A 16498-nucleotide genomic window follows, 5' to 3' on the forward strand; every position below is an offset into this window, starting at 1 on the left:
TTTTTTTTTTTGTGGAATCATAACAATTAAACATCAAAAAGGAATGACATGATAAAACTTCTGACTCCCACAGGCAACATTCCACATTTCAAATGATATTTTGTGGCCCCATCTTCAATGAAAGGCTAGGAGGAATATTTTTAAGGCTGCATATGACAGAAAGACATATTACACCACCTAGTGGAGTAGAAAACTTTGCATATATCTATGCAGTTTGAGATGTATTGAAAGGGAGAGTTATTTCTCAAATATTCTAGGACTTACCTGCTAATTATCTCTTTTGCAGCAGTACTGCCATGTTGCTCGTTTCTTCCTGGGTATTAAATGATTTCAGGCTCCTAGAGTCCATGTCACTTAAGGGGAGCCTGAACCCTGAGGTAAGTGCAGGTCTCAGACAATAAACTGAGAATAACTGAAGTCTACAGAAGGGATCTTCAGAGGCCAGCTCAGCTAGCCAGGAGTAAAGCAAGTGATGGAAACAAAAGATTTCCTTCCAATTAGTTTTTATGCTTTACTTCTCTCCTGGAATTAAGTGCCTGAGCTTATGTCTACCTTAAAAGGTACCGCCACCTAATAGGAGCACTTCCTTTAACAAGAGAGTTGGTTCTGAGAAGCTGATTCCACTGCAGCAGATCCCGTTTGCAGTTGCAGGACACTAGATGTACCCTTGAAGTGCACCCACTGTCTGCACTGCATCTGAAAGACCACTCTCCATGAGCACTTTACAGTCTGAATGAAAGCACAGTAAGTGGGAATGATCATTAAACTCAGATGAGAGGTGTGCTTCTGATTCAAGCTAAAAGTAAGGTACGCCCTGAGGCCACTGTTAATTGTTTTAGATTGGGGAACTGACTGCTGTCTCATCATTTCTATTTTTCCACTTGTCAGCTTGAAGAGATGACTGGAGGAGATGGGCAGTGTGTGTTAGTCAAGTGGTGTTGAACTTGAGTTGCCTGAAGACAGAGATAGGTAATGAGGTACTCCTGGTTTCCTGTGATGCATTTTCTGTGTGGGCAATTGATGAACACACAGAATCTTTAAGGATGAGTATCTAGTTTAGCAGTCATGTAAGTTCTCTTTGTTGAAGCAGACATTTCAGGAGGGTGAGTTGTCACATTTGTCTAAGAATAAAACCACTGGGAAATCCCTGATGCACAATGAAAAGGAACTGTGCCAATGTTCATGAAGAATGGGACTGTAAATGTCTAGAAAAGACTAGCTGCTTTCCTTCCTTACTTCCCAAAAACTGGAGGGAGACTTTTTTTTTTATCTGCTTAGTGCTACAGCTTTCAGGAAAAAAAAAAAAAAGAAAAAAAGAATTGCTGTAATTTCACTTGTCATCTGTCAGCTCCAGCTTTCTTGTTCTGATGGAGGAAAATCCTACCTGGGAATTCTGCCCAGTTTTGTTAGTCACTGGTGACATGAATGTTGTTTTTATATTGATGTGAACTATCATAGCTATAGAAATTCAAAGAAAACACATGGACAAAAAATTAACCACAAATTTTAACCATCACACATTTAATTAGTTTTTGATAATTGTGGAAGTGGCAAAGGCAGTTTGCTAAATGAACATTTCCAATGTTACTGGATTACTTACATCAGATCCTGTGAACGAGAAGTTTGTGTTTCTCAGAGCTGCCCCTGCAGGTGTAAGAGGAGTCACCAACAGGACAGAAGGTGCAGAAGATGTCTGAGTGAAATCACAATGAGGGAGCTGCTTAAAAGCAAGGATACTGAAAGTAAAACCAGTGGAAATATGGCAAGTTGCAGTTCAATGCACTCAGTGAAGCAGTGGGAGGAGCACTGATGATGTTAAACGTGCTTATAAATGTAGACAAATTACAGATTTTCACATGCAACTTACATTGCATTCAATGGTAGATCTATATTTAAAGAGCACCTGAAAAAAAAATCCTTCAATTGTCTTTATTTTAATCTAGTGATCTGAATCTAGCTGTTAAATGTGTGACAGATAATTGCTGAAATATTCCTTCGTCATGTCTTCTAATGCACAGAAGGTAAAAGAAAATTAGCACACTGTTCTCATACCCCGTAAAACTCTGAGTTAGATTTTAAAGCAACCACTCAGACATCAGGAATATTTAAGCTCAAAAAATTTCTGTGGAGCTGGATTTTTCCCTGTCCTGAAAATCATCCTGAGACTTCAATATGTTGCACTGGAATAAAACCAAGACCTTGCTGAGGTTTTAGGCAGGGAGATATGCAAAGTGGAGTTTTGCACCTGAGCCTGCTACCTTGTCTTTGACAGTTGCTCTGCATCTGTCATGGTGCTGAGTGTGCTTTCTCCTCCTACCCTGGAACATACCTTTCAAATTAAAATTTGCTTTAGAACCATTGCATTAATATGAAATACCTGGACTTGAGCAAGGCCTTTGACATGGTTCCCCACCACATCCTTATCTCCAAATGGGAGGGATATGGATTTGATGGGTGGATCACTTGATGCATAAGAAACTGGTTGAAGGGCCGCAGACTGAGGGTGGTCATCAATGGTTCTATGTCCAGATGGAGGCTGGTAACGAGCGGCGACCCCAGGGGTCTGTCTTGGGACCAGTGCTCTTTAACATCTTTATCAGTGACATCGATGATGGAATCGAGTGCACCCTCAGCAAGTTTGCTGACGGCACAAAGCTGAATGGTGCGGTTGACATGGTGGAAGGAAAGGATGCCATTCAGAGGGACCTCGACAGGCTGTAAAGGCAGGCCTGGGTGAACCTGATGAGGTTCAACACAGCAAAGTGCAGAGTTTTGCATTTGGGATGGAAGAATCCCAGGCATCCATACAGAGTGGAAGGAGTGGTCCTTGAGAGCAGCCCTGCAGAGAAGGACCTGGGGCTCTTGATAGATAAAAAGCTTAACATGAGCCATCAGCATGCCCTTGCAGCTCGGAAGGCAAATGGTATCCTGGGCTCCATCAAAAGAGGGGTGGCCAGCAGGGACAGGGAAGTGATTGTCCCCCTCTACTCTGCTCTTGTGAGGTCCCATCTGGAATACTGCATCCAAGTGTGGAGCCCCCAGTACAAAAAAGATAGGGAGCTGTTGGAGAGGGTCCAGAGGACAGCCACAAAGATGATCAGGGGACTGGAGCACCTCCACTATGAAGACAGGCTGAGGGAGCTGGGCTTGTTCAGCCTAGATAAAAGAAGGCTGCATGGTGACCTCATTGCAGCCTTTCAATACCTAAAGGGAGCCTACAAACAGGAGGGGAATCAACTCTTTGAAAGGGTAGATAACAGCAGGACAAGGGGAAACAGTTTTAAGTTGAGGAAGGAAAGATTTAGTTTGGATGTCAGGGAGAAATTCTTTACAGGGAGAGTGGTGAGGTGCTGGAACAGGCTGCCCAGAGAGGTTGTGGATGCCCCATCCCTGGAGGTGTTCAAAGCCAGGTTGGATGGGGCCCTGGGCAGCCTGGTGTAGTATTAAATGGGGAGGTTGGTGGCCCTGCCAGGGGCAGGGGGTTGAAGATTCATGATCCTTGAGGTCCCTTCCAACCCTGGCCATTCTGTGATTCTGTGATTCAGTGAAAAAATCTGATAGTGACACAACACTTTCAGCTGGGAAGTGTGTGAAGCAATTTTCAAGAACTTCTTCCACTTGATAAACAGTTGAACATCTTGCTTGTCCAACAAAACATACCAATATTTGCATTCAAGCAGTTCTTTCATCCTATGTAATTTATGATTTCTGATGGTTCTTGTGGGCTGGATGATCATCTGATAAAAACTGACTTCAGGCTACTGAGGTTAATTATGACTTAATTAATAAAATATTGAATAGCCTTAATTGAGATTTGGGAATAGGTTTTCAAGAAATGATCAAAATATTTGTGGGACATAATGCAGTCCTACCTCAATTAGCAGATTTGGGTAACAGTAGTAATTATTAGCCATAGTGCTTATTCTGGAATAATTCTTCTTGTAGACTGGATGTATGAGGTAACAGAGCTCTCCTGCTGTGTTATGCAGGTGAAATCTTCCAAGCTACCTGGGATGTTTGCATTGATTTGTGTCGTGTCAATACAATACCATCTGACTTAAACATACAAACCCAAATTAAAAGAGTTGGAAGTTGGGCCTCCTGGGTCTGGATATTCTGATTTGATGGTTGTTGGCTGTAGATGCAGAACACTTAAGCAATGCTTCTGGGGAGGAGAGGTGATCTGCATCTTTCAGATTTTTATGTTTCCAAGGCTGCTAAACGATGGCAGTTTCTGTAGGTTCTTGTATAGGCAATGGAACTAGCCACTTCTCCAGTCTAGCAGGATCTTTCTTCTTGTGGGTGTGATAAGAAAAGACTGTAGTGGTGTCACTCAAAATATATGCAGAAAAGTTCTTCTTCCAGATGGGGATGGAACCTTAAAACTCCTGCATACTGCTGTGGCTTCTTACACCTTATAAAGTGGGAAGCACCTGTTTTTAGACATTCTGAAAAGCCTTTCCTGGCCAACTGCTCATTCCTAATTTGTTGGATGTTTGAGGCAGAACTTGTCCCTTGTATTGGAATATTTTACACCTACAGAAACTGCCATCTGCCACAAAACATTTCAAAACTAGTTGAAACAGGAGACTTTGGTAAAGTATCCCACTAAAAGATTCTGATGTTGTTGCAGCTGATTGCAATGAACCGTGCATTTTACCTAGCCTTAATTGAGTCACTGCAAAGAACATTTAACTTAGCCTCACAGGAGGGGATATTTCATGTTGTTTTTACATCAACCTAGATGAAACCTTCCAACATTTCTAACAGACTTTGTTGATAGCTAACAAGACATGCTTCAAGCCGTCTGTTCTTAAGTCTCCTCTTTTTTTCTTTTTTCTTTTTTTTTAATCTAATTGAAAGTATTTATACAGAACTTGAAATTCTGGACAGGCACAGGATTTTACTCAGAATAATTGCTGGTGTACAATAGAGGGCTTTTCTACAGTATTTTTTTTGTGTGTGTGTTTCTCTCCTCCTCCAGTCTGCAGCCAAAGCAAATTTCTGCTAAGCTGTGTCAAAAAACCATAGCAACTATCTTGTGACAGATCTGAGTAGGTTCTGTTCTTCAAAGGATTAATCTTACATTGCCATGCTCCCATCCAGTGTGATTCTGAGCATTTTTTGCTAAAAACTTGCTAAATATTTGTGTGAGTTGAGTGTTCCCATCATAGCAACCGATGGGCGAAGCATAGTGTGTTAGTCACAATGTGTGGCAGTGGGAGTTTTCAGGGATGCTGGGGTTCTCTCACCAGGCGGGAGGAGTGGGAGCAGGTTGGAGGCAGAGCTAGCAGGGCAGAGGGGAGAGAAGAGCAGATTGGTGGGCTCCTTCGGGCACACATCTGATGGTTTCCTTTGGGCTGTGGGTATTAGAGACCCACTCACGGCTTGAATGTGTCTCCTCTCATTCCAGCAGCACAGGCTACCTGCTCTCAGCAGCTGATGAAATAGCCATCATTTGTTTCCTCAGCTCTCTACTCAAAGTTTTAAGCTTGTCCTCCAAATCTCCATGTTTTTTTGCCATTATTTTTGCTATTACTTGTTTCTTTTTGCATAGTGTCAGTTCAAATCAATGTGTGTTTTCAGTGGAGTTAAGGATATGCCAACTCCAAAGTTAAGCTTTGAACGATCAAAACAATCTGTGTTTACTGGCCTAGTGTTCCAAAAACTGTCCCAGCTGCCCACTGGAGTTTGCATTCTTGAATATGCCAGTTGCCTATGATAGTAACAGCCAGTTCAAATACTTCTTGGAATTTAGAGTCCAGAAAAATGAATAGTTAGCAAATTTTAATGTTGCTCTTCTTGTATCTTAATTGCCAATATTTGCCCTGATACACAAGTAAGAAAAGCCTGAAGACAGAAAGTATTTTTGCACTCTAATCATACTCGCTATTTTCATATGATGATACACAACAGCAGTTGTTATGTGATCAGCCGGGTGGAAGCAGAAGTGACTGTTTGTTCATGGAAGGCAGGTGGTCCTCAGCCCCCACAATGTTCTGGAGTGCCATTGGGATGGAAAATAGGATCCCATCGTACCTAATGATTTATGTGAAAACATGTCAGAGCTTCTCAATGCCTTGAAGGAGATGTTTTCCCACGGAAATTTGCATATCTGACCTAGTGCTGTCCTTATGTCTTTACATCAGACCATTCTAAGCAGCCACTACATGAGACAAAATAACAGTCAGAGCCTCATAGTATGCCATGTCCTTTGCAGATATGTTGAGTCCCTTTTGGGGCCCCTAACTGCATTTGGTCTCTTTTGCTTTGCTTTCCCCCCTGAAACAGCTCTAAGGCTTTTAGAAAGAGACCTTTCCTCTCCTAAGCTGAGGTGAGGCACATCACGACCACAGGAGGGGAAAAACTGTTGCTTCAGCTGCACATTGAGGAGTGTTATCATGCTACTGCTGAATGAAACCTCATGATAGATTTTTTTTTTGGCTGTCTTTGAATTCCCTCTTCTTAGGTTTGTTCTCAGGTGGCAATTTTTTCTAACACCTTGTATATGTGTAGGTGAGGTGAGAGAACAGCATCTGTCCTTAAACTGCAGTGTTTAGCTCTGTGTGATTTATTGCTTATTGGGTGTTCAGCTTGAAGAATCATCTCTGCTCATTTCCTTTGTTTAGGTATAAAACCCATCTGTCAGTCAGCAAAAGCACAAAATGTGTTTCTCGTGATTTTAGAAATCAGACTACAGAAAGTGTTTGGTTTTTTTCCCCCCATGTATTTGAGGAAGGAGAGTGTACCCTTGGATACTCTGGAAAATGAGGAAGATGTGGTAAAAATGTGAATTAACCAACACTAGTGGGTTGAGCTGTGTGGGCTGAGACTTAGACTGACAGGCATAGGATTGATATGACTGCAGTGAGGTCAGGATGAGCCCTGCATCTATGTGTTTCAGCCCTGCATATGAGAAGGCAAATAACACATGGACTGCAAGCTGTGTTTTCCATTCATTGTACAGGGTGAAAAAAGCCTTCATATATATGCCAAGTGTACAGAAAAGAATGTATTAGAAACAGTGATTTTGTTTTAAACTTTTCATTGTTAACCAGACAGGACTTGAGCTCGTTGAATTCCTTACTTAATTCTGTGCCTGCCACTGTGGTTTTCAGCATCTGGCCAATTTTTATTTCAAGAATATCCTTATTTGTATTTGTCCAAATTTATCAAGACTTTGTCATCCACTGACATGCAAAATCATTTCAATTTAGTGCTTACAGAATATATACTAAACTTATATATACGTTATCTAGAAAGCATATAAAATCACGAGAAAAGCCATCTCTTTTCTATTGCAACTCTTTGGGCATTCAGAATCAGTAAAAATTTCTGTTTCCCTGCAGAGCTGATACCAGTTCTCCAACCTCACTTTTTTACACTCATTCTCTCTGTTCTACATCCGTCCATCTCCCAGTTATGAATCAGAAATGTTATGAAGAAGACACACTCTTCATTTTGTTGAGCATTGTAAAATATTCACTAGAATCATGTAAGGATTTGTCCAACTCCTGGCAGAAAGCAGTTCTAAAAACAGTGTGGTCCTTTGTTTGCCAGAAGCATAGTAACAAATGGATTATGTGTAAGAGCCATCTATAGAGCTTTTATTTCATCTCCATTCAGGCTCTACATGTTTTGCACTGCTTTTAATGAGGCTGCCTGAACTGTGGTAACCCCACGGCACATTTGTAAGCAAGAGATATCAGACGAATTGGCCCCTTCCAGGGCTGCATTATGAGGTAATCTGCTTTCATTACAGGATTTATTTTATAGGTGGTAGACCTCAGTGAGAAGACGCTGCAGGCACAAGCAGCACTTATCTGCTCTGTAAGGCCAAGTTCAGAATCTGCATGAATGTGAATCTGCTTTCCCACAGTTCAATCTCCTTTCCTTGCGAGGCTGGAAACACAACCTTTTTGTGCATGACCCCTTGTTTGCTCCCCTTCTGATTCAGACTCATACTGGAATGATTGATAGTCTTTTATAAAATACTCCATAAAGAACTATTTTACTTCCACATCGGCATGAAAGCTTGGGTCCCACATACAAAACAAGTACAAAAACAAGCATCTCACATCAGAATGAAAAGCCTCTTCTTCCTTCTGCCTTTCTGAAGTGCGCAGATTATTCTCTGCAACTGGAAATGTTTATTCCCCTGGCAGTAGAACTGACTGTTGTCAAAAACAACCAAATACATATTCAGAGCATAGATAGATGCCTTATTTTTTCTCTAGAGGCCTATGAATATTTTACCTTTTTTTTTTTAATGTACCTTTTTTTTTTTTTCTTTATTTCTTTTCTTTTTTCTTTTTTAAAAATGGTTTGCAAATTTTACCAGAAAAAAACAGGATTCACAAGTTGCAGAGCCTACTTAAGGCTTCTGTAGTTTGTCTGAATGTAATCTGTTCTCCTGATCTTCTGTTTGTTCTGCTGCTCTTCAGACACCATCAGAATCAAAACTAGCTAGTTTTTGTAGAGGAAATATTGTTACAGTTCAGAAGATGATTGTAAGCACAGTAACAAAGCCACTTAGCAGCCTCATCTTCCTCCTCTCTGGAGATATTTTCTATATGTTGCTTAAAGTTTGTTGTTGTTAGACACCATAGTTCAATAAATTCTTACCTTTGTAAGAATTGTTACCTTTGTACCCCAGTGAAAAACTGGGGGTGGTGGAAGCGGTATAAGAGATGCTGTTGTTTTGGATCACCATGGATCCAAACCTAAAGTCCAGAACAGGACTTAGAAGTTCAAGTGTTGAAGTCAACACTTGACTTCTTCAACATTTGAAGAAGATTGCTAGGATTTCAGATCTCGTGCCTGGCAGGTGGCTTTCTCTACTGGCAGTAAGGTAAAATCAGATTGAGCTGTGAACTGTTGAGTCTTAATAAGAATCCTAACAACACTGAACACCTAGAAGTAATTGTTTTCTTCATCATCTCGCAACTGTGAAGAGCAAAACCCTGTGACTAACAGACTCATGAAACAAAAAAGATAGGTCTTATAACACGGCTTGTTATTGTAGGAAAAAGAGAAAAAAAAAATTCTAATGATGCAGACAAATCGATTAGCAAAGAAAACTGCTTGGAGGAAGATATTACATTTTTCTTTCTTTTTTTCCCTATCAATAATGAATTGACATTAAACATTTCCTGGCTCCATTTAATGTAAAAATATTTAGTGGCAGGTTCAGAAATTTTTCCAGTTACTTTATTCATAGTTTTTCTTAAAAAAAAAGAGGTCAGTTTTCCAAATGCTTTCAGTTTCTGGTGTTACTAGTGCAGTTGCAGCATGTGCATTAATGAGACACAGTAAGGTAAGGAGAAACAGACCCTGAATGTGAGTGCATGGCTTTGCTGTACATAGCAATATCACAGTTTTGGCTTTAACATTTTTTATATGTCGATCTCCAAATGCCAATACCTGGAAGGCAGCCTCTGATATCCTGAATGAAAAAGGTCATTACACTTTACGTGCATACACTTCATGTCGTTGAGCTGCAGAAACAGGAAGCACCTGAATACTCCTGAGAAATGGACTGAAATAGAGCAAAGAAGGATTACTTATGTGTTTGGAAGTGCTTGAAAAGGCTGATGAAAAACTTGAGGGAAGGGTTTTTGTAAAATTACTATTTATATTACTGGCTGATAAGAACATGTGTACTTAGTAGTGCTTTACTCTTGTACTTCAACTCAAAGTTTTGATGAGTATGAAGGAATCCTATTCAATCATTTGGGTACTTGTTTCCATTATAATTAACAATTGATGAATTAATTTCCAAACTTTAATTAGGTAATTTAGATACAGCACCTTTCAAATTCAAGGCTCTGGGAGGCGTTTAAGAGAATGAAACTATACACTGTCAGGAGTCTGTTATGCGAGTTTAAGAGATACCTGTCTTGATAGGTTACAACAGTAAGTTGACTTATAGTTTAGAGGATTTAATTTTAGAGTGAAAGATTCTTCCCATTCATCTTCCTCCCCTTCCCTTAACATCTAATATTTTCTTAGAAAAATATGGTTATATGCTTTCAGTGTCTTGCCTGTATGAAAACAAGCTGCAGTCTTATTCTGTCAAGAGGCTGTAGCTATTTGTGAGCAACAAAGTGTTTGGATGTCTCACCACAGGAGTCAACCTTTGATGGGCTGAGTGAAGACAGAATGATGACTGAAAGAGCTAAGTTAGTTAACAAGTTTGTTACCAAGTGTAGATCCTGTATTTGCTAATGTGAAAGAACCTCAAGTATTTAATCAGACCTTTCTGTGGCAGGTGTCTGGTGAGATCACACAGTAAGCGTGAGAAAAGTGTCTCTCCTTCCAGGAGTGTAACTCATTTTAAGAATTAGAACTGAAAAGTCCATCATAAACAATCACCACATTTTGATAAAGGTTTTTGTTGTTGTTGTATTTTTTTGTTGTTTTCTTTTTTTTTTTTTGGGGGGGGGGGGGGGAGGGGGGCTTGGGGAAGGGGGTTTAGTGGTGTTTTGGGAATAATGAATATCTTTTAAATAACATGAAAATTTCTAAAATAATAAAAACTGCAACTAGTTTTAAACTCATTACCTAAATGCCTCAATTCAAATAGATACTTGCACACATTCACACATTTGGCTTGCTCCTTGTCCTAGAAGAAGCTGTGCCACAATTTTGGGGTACCTGTCAACCAACTTACACGCACTTGAATATACTGGCCACTGAGGGCAATGATACCCTTGATACCATGATACCATGCTGATTTATGTCGGTTGAGATCTGGCTTTATACCCTATGGGAAAGAAAAAAAAAAAAAAAGGTTAGTTTTCTTCCCCTCTGCCAGCCCCAGTTTCACAGAACACTTCCTCCAGTTCACCATCATCATCATCTCTGTGCCCTGCCAGGATGCAGGGAGCCCTCAGTGCGGCAGGAGGACCCCATGCTCAGCTGGCACCCTGTTGGCCTCTCAGTGCTCCCCCCAGCCTTTCTGTGGGCCCGCCGAGGTGTGAGGCAGCCAGCAGCTCGTTGTGTTCCATATGTGGACAGAGCATGACCAGTTTGGCGGCAGCCACTCAGCACCGGGCTTTGCTGTTACATCAGCGTCAGCCCACAGCGTAGCCAGGCAGAGCCAAACAGGCTCTTCGTTGTTTTTCCTCTCTTAATGGACAAGAAGAAAGCCTGGGAAAAGAGCAGGGATCCCAGACCTTCCTTGAGAACAGCCGTATATTGTCTGCATGGTAATGAAGGGAACAAAACAAAGAGCGCACAACTCCTCCCCCCCCTCCCTCCCTCCAAGTCAGGATTCACAAAAGCAGAAGAATAATCCGGAGGAGTGAGACAGGGCAGCAAAGGATGCTGAGGAAATTACCGGCAGTCCCACAGCTCCCTGACCGTGCTGAGGTCTCCGAGGGTGCCAGTCAGCTGCAGCCACCCTTGTTTCCGTCCGTCACAGTGATGCCCTTACAGCAGGGCTGAGGGGCTTATGGTAACACAGCAGTGGGATGTCTCTTAGAAAAAGCGTTATAGTGCACAGCATGCATTTGTGATGCCGGTTTTCTGTTCCACCCACAAATCCAAGGTGGTGAGCACACATGGATCATCTTTATTCATGCATTTATGTATTCTTATATTACCTTAAGAGAATGTGATGCTTAGTTTATTCTGTTCTGAGATTCAAAAGAAGTTGGATTTTCTGTTTGCAATGACAATCTTAGGTGTCCAGGAAAACTGGACTGGAGAAGTGCTGGACACCCTGATTCATTTCCATCTTCTGGGGACAGATGCAGCTCCTGTGAAATGTCTGCTCCATTTTCCATGTTGTTCCTTTTCTAAAATGTCAAAAGGAGTGCATAGTCGGGGTGGCTAGGAGGAACCTTATTCACCCTAGGTGTTCTATGGTTGCTGCTGTTAAGTTAAACCAAATGGCTATGATAATGTAGTTATTTGGGAATTGAGATCTCTTGGTTTCAAAACACCTCTGAGAATTGTCAGTAGCTGTCTAGCAGTTTACAGTTGTGTTTTCTTCATCATCAGTTTTTTACCATGTTTTCATGAGAATATTGTTGCATAAATTAAGCTAGTCTTTCCCTTTTCCAGTGTTTAGCCTTCTAATTTATGGGAAACAATTACTCCTTCCCAGACTTCTCTTGGATACTCCTAAAAAGCCAGCCTCTTTCTGAAACACTGTTTAACATTATTCTTGTCTAGTCTGCGAACATGGCGATTCTTTTAGAGAAAATGATGTGGAGAAGGGTTGGGTGCACACCAGGATTAGGCCTAAGGATGTTACGTGTATGTTTTCATTGCATACAACACATCTAGTAGCTCAAGTCAGGGCTCCTTAGTAGCCTTCCTCTGATCTGCTCTACTTTATCTTGTTTTTTGATCAGAGCAAACCAGAACAGTGGATGAAGTCCTATTGGTTTATAAAGCAGCATTCAGACCTCTTCATCTCTATGAGAATTCTACTTCTTTATGTGCCCTAAAACAGGCACTGCATAGCATTGCCTCACAACCATTCTGTGATTAACCAACACATACAGGTTTACTCCTTTTTTATTACATGTTGTATGATATGAAAGACAGTGTAAAAGTTCTCCAGAGAAATAAAGAAATTTATATATACATGGATTACCCATTCATAAAGCCTTTCTGTTCTCTGCAGTGATACGTTTTTCCACTAACACACGAGATCTGATTTTAGCCTGCATCATTATGAATGTTACCACTGGTTACCACTACTTAAAACAACAACAACAAAAAGTTGCTATAATTAAAACAGAGTCCTCATTCAGATGTGCTTTTACAAAGAAGGACCTCTGTGCATGTTCTCTGTTGTGACAGTACACTCTGACAGGCAGAAAATGGGAAGAATTGTCTCAGCTTTTTACGCTACTGTGAGCATGATGGTAATTAGTTATGTAAATAGATGTGTGCTGTTCATTTTTGTTGACAAAACATACCCTCTTTGCACATGAAGATGAATTGCAGTTTCCCGTAAAGAACAAAGTCCCTAGCAAATGTAATAAATTTACAAATAACCTTGCAAAAGACTTCTTGGAAGTGCAGTGTGGGTTGTGATCCATTATTTAAATGTGCCAGTTCTTCAGTGCTGTAGCCCACTTAGAGCAAGGACCTGAAAAAACACTTTTTTTTTACACTGAAGCTTAATTTGAGTGAAATGGAGACAAACGAATACCTAAGCAAACTACAGTCTGGTTCACACCATCTCTCTACCCTTCCCAGAGACCAACGGGATCTTTGTAAACTCCTGACAAGGATGTATTTTCTCTTTCTCAGGTGGGAGATGATAAAACAGCAATCTTGGCTTCAGCAGCTTTTCCCAAAGATTATGGAATTGGTTTAATTAACTCAAATTGATTCTATCAAAGTTTCTCCTTCATTTACAAAACAAATAAATAAACAAACAAATAACAACAACAAAACAAACAACAAAAACCAAAAAAAACCACATGGAGATGTATGATGAATCTGAAATAATTTGGGAGCAAATTTACATGTCGGGCAAAGCATTTCTTCCTCTTTCAAATTAGTGTGCAACTCTTTAGTGCCCTCCCGTGTTCCAGTTCGGAAATGCCTATGTCATGCAGTGGAACACTTCAGCCGTAGTTGAGAGCATTACATTGTGAATTTATTCCTAAAAGGAAAAATTATTGTTGTTTGTTTTCTCTCCAAATTCCACTAATTTGTATCGGAAGTGGAGAGCATCACGTTTCATTCATTTGGAGAAGAAATCAAAGAGCAGAATAGGAGAGTGTGAAATCTCTCCTTTTATTTTGCACGTGATACTGACTTCTTGGTGAAATACGTCAGAAATGCAAATGGAAATGAAGTTCAAGTTAATAGCTAAAACTCTCCACTCTCTACATCCCTCAAGAACTCTTTCATCTGGATCATTTAGCACTGAACATGCTGTGCATTTTACACGGATGAGGGAAGATCTGTGTGCTGTGCACCATCTAAATAGTCACATTAATCAAAGAAAAGAATGTAAGGGTATCATAAGGAGTGATAAAGGCAATGTACAGAAGAGTGAATGAAAGATCTCTCGTGCTTGTAGAGGCAGAATGCTCTCATCATCAGTACTTGAAGACAGCTTCATGGATGCAGTGGACAGCCAGGGCACTGTCTCCACTGCCTATCTGCTCCATTTATGACTTCACATCCTTGGTGCAGAGCCTCAGTAAAATTTACTTAGGCAACATCCATCTCATTTCTTATCTAGTAGAAAATAGTTTTCCCATATGTCTGATTCTTTCTGTCTCATCTTTCCTTTTTCCTCAATAATGTATTCAGTTCCTAGCTTTGGTTAGCATCGTAAACAGTGGTGATGTGAGAGGCATAAGCATCATGAGGTGTTTTTGTTGCTTTGTTCTATTCTCTTCCTATTATCACTCTGTGGAGTAGAGGGAAATTTAAGCCCTGCTTTCCACTGGTTTCCTGCTGCTATGCAGTGTGTACTAAAAGGATCAGTCCATCTGTCTTCCTTTAGTACACAGCTACATTTTTCATAACTAAAATTGGATCTATAAGACACTTATATGGGTTAGTTTATCTCAAAATTATGTAAAGACAAGTAAATGGAAAAAACACAGTTACTAGAATATATATGTCAAAGATTTCTTCTTCCTTCAGATAATCCAGTTTTTTTTTTAAAAAGAAGCAGAAGTTAATCCTAAAAGCTAAGTTTATACAAATCAATTATGAATATTGCTTCAAAATCCCACATGCATTTAATTTTTTATTTTTATTTATTTGTTCGTTTGTTTATTGTTACATATTACATATCTCAGTTAAAACAGTGGAAACAAAAATGCATATTATATTTTTTGGTTATTGGAAGTAAACATTTTCAAGCAGTAGTTTTCAAATGGTAATTTGAAAATGTTTCAAATGTTTGGATTAGCTGTGGCTGTGTCAGGACTGAACTGAAGATTTGTAGCATTTATCAGAACATCTGAAACAACCTGTAGCTGATTTGTGCTTAAGCTTTGACTATATCATGATCATCTCTACAGGTCAATCTGTGCAGACTTCACTTTAAGATCATACATTTGAGATATTCACATGCCACGCAGCCATACTCACAGATGTGTAGATAGATATCTGCCCACAGAAATTCAAATTTAGAAGGAACAGTGGGTTCTCTTCTTAGATAAGCCTGGTTAGAAAAAAATAGTCTTTGAATACAGAACAAAGACAACAGTATTCCAGAAATGCATGTAGTATCATTTCAAGGTTTTGCTGAGAATAAATCCATCCTATTATTTGCTATTTCAACTACTCAGAGAATTTTAGAAGCTGGCGAGCTTACCACCCTGCAGCACCATACTGGCTAGCAGTGCAGTCTACTCATGGTCACTCTGAGTCAATTCACTTTTTATCATCACGGTGAAGCAAAAGCATTATCTCATGAGACTATTATGTTTCTGTGCCTTTATCTCCAAACACTGGGAAAATTTGTCTTTATCTGCCTTTTGCTGAAAATAAATCTTGGAGCACAGAGCTGTCTATGGCTGCTGCTCACAGCAGTGAGAGATTTTGTATCTGTTGCTAAGCCTTCAAAACCAAGTTGTTGTTATGGTTGTCTAAACTTCATTAAAAACTTCTGGGTTTAACAATAGCTTTTTTTGAAGGATAAAGGTAAGAAATGATTAAGCTTCTGAAAGTATTCAGGGAGCTAAAACAAAAAGAGCTTCCGCCTAAAATAAAGACAAAGCATGAATATGTTTTGCTATATGATGGTTTTCAGATCCGTGAGGTATGGACTGACAAAAATAGCTGAGAAAAAAAAAGTCTACAGGAGGCAGACAGAAATAGAGATGAAACTAGAAAATATTTGGTCTAAGTGTTGTTCAGAAAAGGATGTTGATCTATGTGCTATGAAATTTATTCTTGCTACTTAATTTCTCTTGCTTTCAGGAAAGGTGACTTTGTAATTAGTTGCTTGGTTCTACTAATTTCTGCTCCATTTGAAATAACTCATGAGACCCCAGACTCTAGGCTAGAAAGGGAAAATATCATCTTTTCTTTGAAAGAGATAATTTGGTTATAATGCTTCCTTTATTCTGAAATACAATTAATTGCATAGCATTAGATAGCATTAGAGTGTTCCTTACTGAACTGCAGTGGGTGTCTGTGGGTAACAAACAGCGAACGAGTCAGTTGCCTGTGCCTCAGTAGAGAATGTGAAGAAATCTGAGTCATGGGCATTATCATTTCTGATTCCAAATGAAAGCAGGAGAGGTTAATCTGAAATCTCCCAGCAGATGACTAATGTGTTCTAAAGCAGTTTAGAAAATACCACCAATATTGAAGTGTGGAAATACCTTCCAGTTATGATTGGATTTGATTATGATTAGATTCCTGAAGTCTACTGGGAGCAACCATATTTTCAGTTGCAATGTTCTTAGGTTATCTCGCTTCTACAATCTGACTGAATTTTTAGCAGGAAAATGTTTTCAAACTGTAATTGGTTTATTTTGGCAAAATACATTTTTACTTT

This window comes from Lagopus muta, chromosome 2 (assembly GCF_023343835.1).
Source record: "Lagopus muta isolate bLagMut1 chromosome 2, bLagMut1 primary, whole genome shotgun sequence".
Lineage (NCBI taxonomy): Eukaryota > Metazoa > Chordata > Aves > Galliformes > Phasianidae > Lagopus > Lagopus muta.